This window comes from Petromyzon marinus, unplaced genomic scaffold, assembly GCF_048934315.1.
Source record: "Petromyzon marinus isolate PM22_M1 ecotype Great Lakes invasive population unplaced genomic scaffold, UKy_Petmar_22M1.pri1.0 PM_Scaffold_31, whole genome shotgun sequence".
In the NCBI taxonomy this organism is placed as follows: domain Eukaryota; kingdom Metazoa; phylum Chordata; class Hyperoartia; order Petromyzontiformes; family Petromyzontidae; genus Petromyzon; species Petromyzon marinus.
This window is the reverse complement of record NW_027423291.1, coordinates 503,037-512,179: the sequence shown is the minus strand read 5'-3', so window position 1 is coordinate 512,179 and position 9,143 is coordinate 503,037. Positions and strand designations below refer to the sequence as shown.

At 43.2% G+C, this 9,143-nt stretch overlaps 1 long non-coding RNA gene across 1 annotated transcript; it reads right to left on the bottom strand.

Annotated features, from left to right (window-relative positions):
• Window positions 1-2,287: 2,287 nt before the first annotated feature.
• LOC142923184 (uncharacterized) lies at window positions 2,288-8,284 on the bottom strand. Its single transcript, XR_012940580.1, has 2 exons — window positions 7,295-8,284; window positions 2,288-5,078 (listed from the first exon to the last, which is right to left on the bottom strand). It is a non-coding gene; the product is annotated as an uncharacterized LOC142923184 (long non-coding RNA).
• Between the last annotated feature and the right edge of the window lie 859 nt (window positions 8,285-9,143).

Here is a 9,143-nt window from a genome sequence, read left to right as displayed (position 1 = left end):
TACAAACACAGACAATTTCAACCGAGAAGATGGATTTTGGCTTTGTAACCATTGGAAAGACGTTATAAACCATTTCGGTTCTTGATTGATTGTATTTTACGGTGACTTTCAGACCGCAGTCCATTCGCTGGCACTGCCTCTTAGTACCTTTCACACGACGGTCAATGGTATGGTTTTTAGCATGTTGTATAATAATAAATAGTATAACAGTGTAATGTTTAACATAATTCATAAGGCAATATATAGTATCGTAATTGTATAGTGAATATACAGCAGTGTTGTATAGAGTAGGGTTGGTAGAATAATACATAGTGTAATATTACAAGTCTAATATTTTATAGTCTAAAGTATAGGGTAGTGTATAGTAATGCATTGTATAATTCAATGGTGGGGTTTGTCTATGGCAGTGTATATTACGGTGTATAGTCGTGTAATATATTAAAAAAAGTTTAATTGGAGGCATATCAATATAATGCATAATGTTAGAGCTTACATTGGGCTGTATATACGATATTATACAATGTAGTTTAGATTGGAAGGTTGTAATGTATAGTAATCTAGTTTATAGCATAGTTGTAATGCAACACAGGATAGAGCAGCGCATCATGGCTGTTTCTCTTTCTCCCCCCTCCTTCGTTCCGAGCATAGATGGACTCGTCCGACTGAACAAAGCTTGCCGCTTTCCGTGGTGCTAACATTGAAAAGAAACCGCTACTTTTTTCGTCATAGAATTGTAATGTATAGTAACTCATTGCTAGTAGCTCAGCTGATTGGATAGTATATTGAGTTTATTGATAATGTTGATGTATACTCTTTAGTTATATTTGGTAAAGTCACGTAGGTAAAAATAAAATAACAAAAATCACGACGTTTTGGCCACAACACAAGTGGCCTTCATCAGGTGAGGGACTGGACTGTCCAGAGGACAGCGTTGGAGTGAAGACAGCCAAGCCCAGGTCGCGTCCTTTAAGCTGTGTGGGAGGAAACAAAAGACGCCTTGACAAAGGAATTAGCATAAAATGATGTACTGGACCGGCACGGTTGGGGAGGGGGGGGGGGATTTTACATAATGTTGGTGTGAAGGGAAATAACCTGCTTTTAAAGTTTGGGATACCACTACTTGAAAAAATATACTGTACCATTGAAAATTAGTATAATGTTTGGTTTGATTTAGAGCATCTTTCCAATGATTGCTTAATTTGAAACCATCCTCTCGGTTGAAATTGTGTCTGTGTTTGTAAATCTGAATTGCCTCGTGGACAAATCTCTGATTAAAACCCGTGGGTTTGCAGAGAACCTTGGTATCGGAGAAAACAATATCGTTATCACCCACAGCGTTGTAAGTGATCAGCTACGGCAGAATAATTTGTTCTGCCGTGTTTCAAATCTGATTTGTGCTCACGAATTCGGTCAGAGACATGTCGTTTCGTCTCCCCGATATAGCAGTCACCACAGGTGCAGCTCACAGCTTAAAGGACGCGACCTGGGCTTGGCTGTATTCACTCCAACGCTGTCCTCTGGACAGTACGGTCCCTTCACCTGATGAAAGCCACTTGTGTTGTGGCCGAAACGTCGTGATTTTTGTTATTTTATTTTTACCTACGTGACTTTACCGAATAGAACCAGAGTATGGATCCTTGCAGTCACGAAAACTTCAAATCTAGAATATTGATGTAGTTTATATTTTAGTTTTTTTTATCAGTTTACTATTTGGTATTCATTATACAGTGTAGTGCATACCCAGTTACTTTACGTTAATAGCTCAACTTATTGAAGAATATATTGAGTACATGTATTATATTGATGTAGTTTATTCTTAGTTCTTTCACATCGGCTTATTGTACGACAGTTGGGTAGTTGCAGTTCTTTAGCGTCAATATACTAAATGCCTCTGTTGATATGTAAACTCTGACTTTAACATAGCTACTTCCGTGACCAGTTACATGCTAATCTCCCAGTTACATGCTAATTTCTGACTTTAACACTCTGCTAATCCAACACATTAACACAGCTAGATCAATGATAAATTCTTCTGTTGATATGTAAACTCCTTTGTCAAGGCGCTCTGCTCCTCCCACCCAGCTTAAAAGACGCCGCCAAGCTTAGCAGTGTTCATTGAAGCGCTGTCGTCCTGACAGTTATGTTTCTTCACCTGAAGTAGGCTACTTGTGTTGTGGCCGAAACGTCGTGAGAATTTTATTTTATTATGTTTTATTTTTATTATTTTTTTTCCATTCTACGTGACTTTACCAAAAGAACCAAGAAGATGAATCCCTGCAGTCACAAAAGCTTTAAATCGAAATTTATTGATACATTGTTAAGCATTCCGAGGCTGTTGAAGTGCTGTTATTCGGTATATAGATATATGTTGACATAGAAATTTGAAATATCAGGTGTATTTTTTAACCTGTTTTTTTACCTGGATAGCCTAATTTGCAAGTGTGACCTGACACCAAAAAATAAAACTAATAAATTAGAGCAATGAAGCAAAGAGAAATCAGAGCAAAAACAACTTTAATGCAAGAAATGAACATTCCACAATCATTACATTTCGATTTAAAGCTTTCGTGACTGCAGGGATTCGTATTCTTGGTTATTTCGGGAAAATTCTCACGACGAAATGTCGTGAGAATTTAAGTTAAATTTTTATTATTTTATTATTTCCCTTCTACGTGACTTTACCGAAAGAACCAAGAATATGAAACAATCATTAATTAAACAAAATAAATCACATTACGGTTGCAACACAAGCGCCCGTCTTCAGGTGACAATCGCGATAGCCGCGATGTCTGCTGCGAGCAGCACGATGTCTGCAGCAGACACACCAATTGAAAGTTAAAATACATACATTTTAAACAGATATAGGGTGACTATCGAAGTCATACGTAAAGTGGCTAGGATATGTGCATGTTGTGTGATACACACCTCTATGTACGCACCAGTGATGTGCGGTGAGGTCAATGGCTGGGGAGGCACTGGCTAGTGTCAGAGCCAGATTCACATAGAGGGCGTGGCCTCACGGAGGGGGGCGTGGCCTCACTGAGGGGTGCGTGTTAGACACGTCCCCCTCAGTTATAGCTGCCTCCTCTGGTGCTTTTTCATTGCAATTTCATGACGAGACCAGCGAGCCTAAATATATTTATACACATACGTGAAATAAGTTACCTCGAGTATGGAAGGCGAGGACATGAAATGAAGGAGTCTACAAACATTACACACACGAACATATGCACACACAATTTGTGAAGTAGTGAATGCGAGGTGTGCAAGTCTCACACTAGCTCTTTACATCTGTGCAGTCCAGGCTGAAGCCTCTTCATTTCCTCGGTGCCAATGCCGCAGTCAAACAGGTTGAGTGTCTCCACAGGTTCCTCTCGATGCAGCAGGATCGAGGTGATGGCAGCGCAGTCTGGCAGGGACAGCCTTGTGAATGACAGGTCTATCTCAGTCATGGACCGAGTGGCATCACTCATGGACTTGCGGTCGTGCGGCTCGTGCACACAGTGCAGGAGACTGATGAGCCTGTGTTTGTCAACCTTCTGATTTTCCATGTTGTGATTGAGCCACTCGATTATTTCCTTTTGAGAATCTGCAGATGGAGGATCCAAGATACCCTCAAAGAACATCCATGGAGTGCTTGATGCTAGTCCACAAAAAAACCTCTGAAACACATCAAACCTCCCATCTTTGCTGTCCTCAATAGCTTTGATTATGTCACTCACTGGCCGTGTTGAATGTGTCAAATGCATGGCTATTGCTGCAAAGAATTCCTGGATTGTTAAGTGTGAAAACGAATAACAACTCCCTTATTCTTAGTTCTTTCGGTAAAGTCACGTTGAAGGGAAACAACAAAATAATAAAACGTGACTTTACCGAAAGAACTAAGAATATGAATTACTGCAGTCACGAAAGCTTTAAATCAAAACAACTCCCTTGTTTAATGCCCTCACATGTGAACACTTTGTTGATGAATGTACTTCCTAGTTCAGAAGAACTAACAACACACTCTTCTAGATCTTTTTGGCTGAACACCTGGATGTTTTGCTGAACCCCTTTCAGAGCCATATTTGCAAGAGACAATAAAATTTCCTTGGCTCCGTGGCTGCCACGTCCATGGTGTTCTACGAGCCCAAACACGTATTGTGTGAAGAGGTCGGTCATTGATTTGAGGATAATCTCAGAATGATCAGACTTTTGTAAATGTTCCTTCAGTGTAATGGCTGCTATATGACAGAATGAAGGGTTCTGGGACAATGTATTCACTGTTTCATTTTCCTGCAGGAGCTTGAGTACTCTTTCTGCTAGATTCCTATCTTTGTAAAAATTGCGTAAAAATTATATTTTATCCTCATGGGAAAACCCAGCAATTTCAACAGCTCGATCAACATTCACTCCACTCAGCTGCGCCATGGCAATAGGTCTGGTCGTTATCAAGACCGAGGCCTTGGGCAAGAGGTTTCCATTCACTAGTGCAGCAATGATGCCTTCTACTGTTGCCGTCTTACGTGGATCAGTGCAAGCATTGGCATAGTGAAGGCACTTTCCAAACTCATCCAACCCATCCATAACAAAAAGGGTTCTCTCTTGGTTTGCGTAAACCTCATCCGCTTTTTTTCCCAAACATGAGTGCAGCACAGAAAACAGCTCTGCGAGTGACACCTCTCCAACATCATTTATCTCCCTGAACGTTATGAGCACGATGTGCTCAAAGCGTCGTGCAAACACTCTCTCACCTGACAGCAGGCTGTGCACAATGAATTTGCTCAACATGGTTTTACCGCTGCCTGGAGTCCCAACTACAATAACCAGTCGGGGGTGTGTTTATTTTCCAATGAGATCAAAGATATTATTGTAAGTCATCCCTTCTCTCTGTGCTCTCTTCATCAGCTCCTTGTGCTGTTTGCCTCTCGCTAGTAACTCGTGCTGCTTGGTTTCTTGATGGCGGTAGTAGGGAACCAGAATTGGCTTCACCATTCTCTCCAGCAAAAATACTGCAGGTTCTCCAGGTCGTGCGTTGTAGTCTCGTGTTAATGATGTCAGCTTCAGCAAGAATTCTCTGTAATCATCACCAGGGTTATCTAAATTAAACAAATCATTTAAAAAACAAATTAGTTTCATTTACACTAAAAAAACATTCCTATAACAGACAAATATGTTTAAAATAAACTATGTAAAAAAAGCATATTTCATCATGGAAAATGTATTGCCATCATGTACATCACAAATTATTGTGTGGACATTTTCCCGATGTGTATTCTACATATCTCAACAAAAATTTACCACCACTTGTCTTGTTTGTTTTGCATGTGAAACAAGATAGTACCACCACATTTGAAATTACGATGTACATCAGCATAATCCCAACCTAATGCTATCAATTTGTGTCTAAAATGCACTGCTGCCTTGTCCTACAATTATTATTTTTTGTTGTTTAGGATGTTGAATTTTACTTTTTATATTTCACTGGTATTGGGGTTGTGTTTCCTTTTCCATTTCAAGCTGGCCTACATCACCTAGCAAGGGGGCTACACTGTGGTTGAGTGCAGTACACCAGGCACGGTCCTAGCAGCAGAGAAGATGAAGTGCTTTCACCTCCACAACAGCCACATGAATTACAGAATTCGTAGCATCCCACGTGTTGCATCGTAGGTTCACTTAAACTTCAAATAATCTGGTTACTGCATCATCAGCAAGCACTGTGGCATCCACTACATTGGGGAGTGTCGATTTCCAATAGCAAATTTGCTCAACAACTTCCATCTGCTTTCCAAGTAAACACTGAACCCAGAGGCGCACCACTTGGGCAATGTTGACCATAAGAACCGTGATACCTCTGTATCTGATGTTATTTTAATCTCTCGGGAATCATATATTCAGAGTCATTTAATCACGTCGACTTTTTTTCTAAATGAGAGGGATACAAATTTGACGTTTAATCTGGAGTGAATTATAACCAATCCAGTTTCAGTTTCATTTATTTTGTATAGCCCTGTGAGCCATTCGGCTCTTGAATCGGGTGCAACCGCAACAAATAAAAACAGGAAAAAGAAACATCTTAAAGTGACTACGCGCAAACAGAAAAATCCAGGAAAAAACAGCAAAGTCTTCCAGAAAAAGCACTGTATATCAATGCTGTGTGCAAAAATCCCAGTGGGATGCAAGTCAAACAATAACAACCATAAGACAATTTAGAGTAAAGTTATCAGTCTAACTCTGTACTACAACAAACAAATATGGCTAAACCAAAACGTTTTCGAAATCACCAAAAGAAAGCTATAAAAGCAATGGAACAGTGATCATAAGAACTGATTGAAATTTTACAATAAACGATATAAATAACATGTACTACCAAACTTTGCAGCCATAGCTGGCTGCATGAGTCACTCCATAACAGCAGGAGTATCAGTAGGAGTGTCAACATTTTTAAAGAGTTAAGAGGATAGAGTAGGTTCCGTTTCATGAGTCAATGGCAATAAAAGGCTGGGTGTCCTTAGAAATAGCAGTGATAGCTAGTCAATATAAAAAAAATTAGGAGTAAAAAATGTCCACAAAGGAGGAGACATTGTACTGAGAAGAGCAGATAGCCAAGGACGGAGCCATGTGGAACACCATAGAATGGGGGCTTCTGAACGGAAGGCAGTCATTGCTTGGAAAAAATAGGGCTCACTTTTAGAGGGTGAAGCAGAAGCAGTGGGGAAGTGTGTGAGAGATGCCTGCGTAGCAATGCCGATTCAAGAGGATGGAGTAGAAGCAGCTTCCATAATTTAAGAGAGGTGGTCATTCACCCTGCAGTTTCAACGACATGGCCTTGGTGGAATCCAGATTGTACCAAGTCATGGAGACCATGGCAGCAGATGGGTTTGCTGCCATGGCCAAACATCTTGGGCTTGACACTTGAAAGAGCTTCATAGCTCATTACATTCTTCCAGCTGAAATAAAATGTCTGTGTCTGAAGAGGTGAGAGAAAATCACCATGTTTAAGTCTTTTGCAAGGAAAATGAGGTGTAGGATAGGACAGAAATTCAGGAATGTTGGGGTCCAGTGTGGATGTAATGTTTTGATACTGACACACATTTCCATTATCCATCCATCCTTTCCTCCAAGTTGCTGATTCCTTGTACATACCCTGCTATGGAATGGAATATTAATGTCCTCCTTCTGAGAGGAATGTTGTCATGCAAGGGTGGTGCAGTTTGTTAATATTAAATGACAATTCATATCAGTTCAAAGCAATTATTTCACTTAAATTTGCCAGAGACATGCAAATGAATATGTGAAGTTTAGCATCACTCACGAGAAGCTGCTCCAGGGATGGCTTTACCCGCAGTTCAGCTCAGATCGACACCCATCACGTTGAGCTGCTGCTCATGCTGTGATATCCACAGAATCCATGAGAGGGATCTCGGATCTCAGCGGCACCAGCACGGCTTCAATGAATCTCATGCACACTTCTTCTCCCTTGCCGAGCACCAGGTCAACCAGGTGCCGTGTTCGCACAATGGGGTCATTCTCGTTTTTGAGGGACGCGTATTCGCCGTACAGGACTATCTCTGTTTGACAGGAATGGTCAAGCACTTCTGAAGACTTCGCCTGGAGGTATTCCTGCAGTTTCACTTTGTTGGTTCTAATAATCTCATATGCAGGATCATTTGATGCCATCACGACCAATGCATCGAGTCACCTGAGGAAAATGAAAACAAACCACGTGTCACCTGTAAGCATAGTCATGTAATTTTAGCCAGGTAAAAGAAATAATAATTATAAAAATAAAATGTTGCTACTAAATTCTAAGAGGTCTCGGTTAGGTACAATTGTGACTCTAGCTATTTGATCGTGAATACATTGGGTTATTTAAATTGTAATAAAAGCTTAAAATTGTTATTGGAATATATAGAAATACGTAAAATTGCATCGAAACACTTTAGGCATCTCAAAACACTCTTCAGTGCAAGCATTTGAACATTCACATGAACACAACACTACGATAAAAAAAGTAAAATGTAAACCTAATTCAAAACACCACACAGGTTTAGCAGATTAAGCAGCTGTGTGACACCACGTGCTCACTGCCTCGACCATCGTGATGCCACGCAGACGGCGAATTGCGCTGTAATGTGCAATGATGGAGATAGCGTCACCTCTAGTTGAGTGACGATTAGAGGGTGGGAGCCAGGTTTGATCTTGGGTAGTCCCTATGTAGTGGGCACTCCCATGCTCTCAATGTATGGGTAGAGGGTGCTCTGAGGTTGTCTAGAAGTGGTATGACGTCACATACCGCGTTCCCAGCAACGGCTGGCGGGGCCGTTTGTGAGGGGGCCGGGGGAGCTGACGGAGGGAGCCGACGGGGCCGGGGGGGGGGGGGCGACGGAGCCGGGGGCGGGGGGCGACGGAGCCAGGGGGGGGGGGCGACGGAGCTGGGGGGGGGCAACGAAGCCGGGGGGGGCGACGGAGCCAGGGGGGGGGGCGTGGGCGACGGAGCCGGGGGGGGGCAATGGAGCCAGGGGGGGGCGATGGAGCCAGGGGGGGGCGATGGAGCCAGGGGGGGTTCGACGGAGCTGGGAGGGGGGGGGGGGCGACGGAGCCAGGGGGGGGCCGACGGAGCTAGGAGGAGGGGGCGACGGAGCCGGGGGGGTGGGGGGCCGGACGGAGCCAGGGGGGGCCGACGGAGCTGGGGGGGCGACGGAGCCGGGGGGGGGGCGACGGAGCCGAGGGGGGGGGCGATGGAGCCGGGGGGCGGGGGGGGGGGCGATGGCGCGAGCAGAGGGAGCCGACACTGACTTTCTCATACATTATGCACTGACTCACTCACACATCATGCACTGACTCGCTCATCATGCGCTGACTCGCTCATCAGGCGCTGACTCGCTCATCATGCGCTGACTCACTCACACATCATACACTCGCACAACCACTGACCCATTCACTCATCATACACAGGTTCACTCATCGTGTGCTGGCTCACTCGCACATCATACACTCACTCTGCCGCTGACTCACTCACACATCATACACTGACTCACTCATCATGCGCTGACTAACACGTCATACACTCACTCAACCTAATACTAACTCACTCATCATACGCTGACTCGCACATCATACACTCACTCAACCTAATACTGACTCAATCATCATATGCTGAC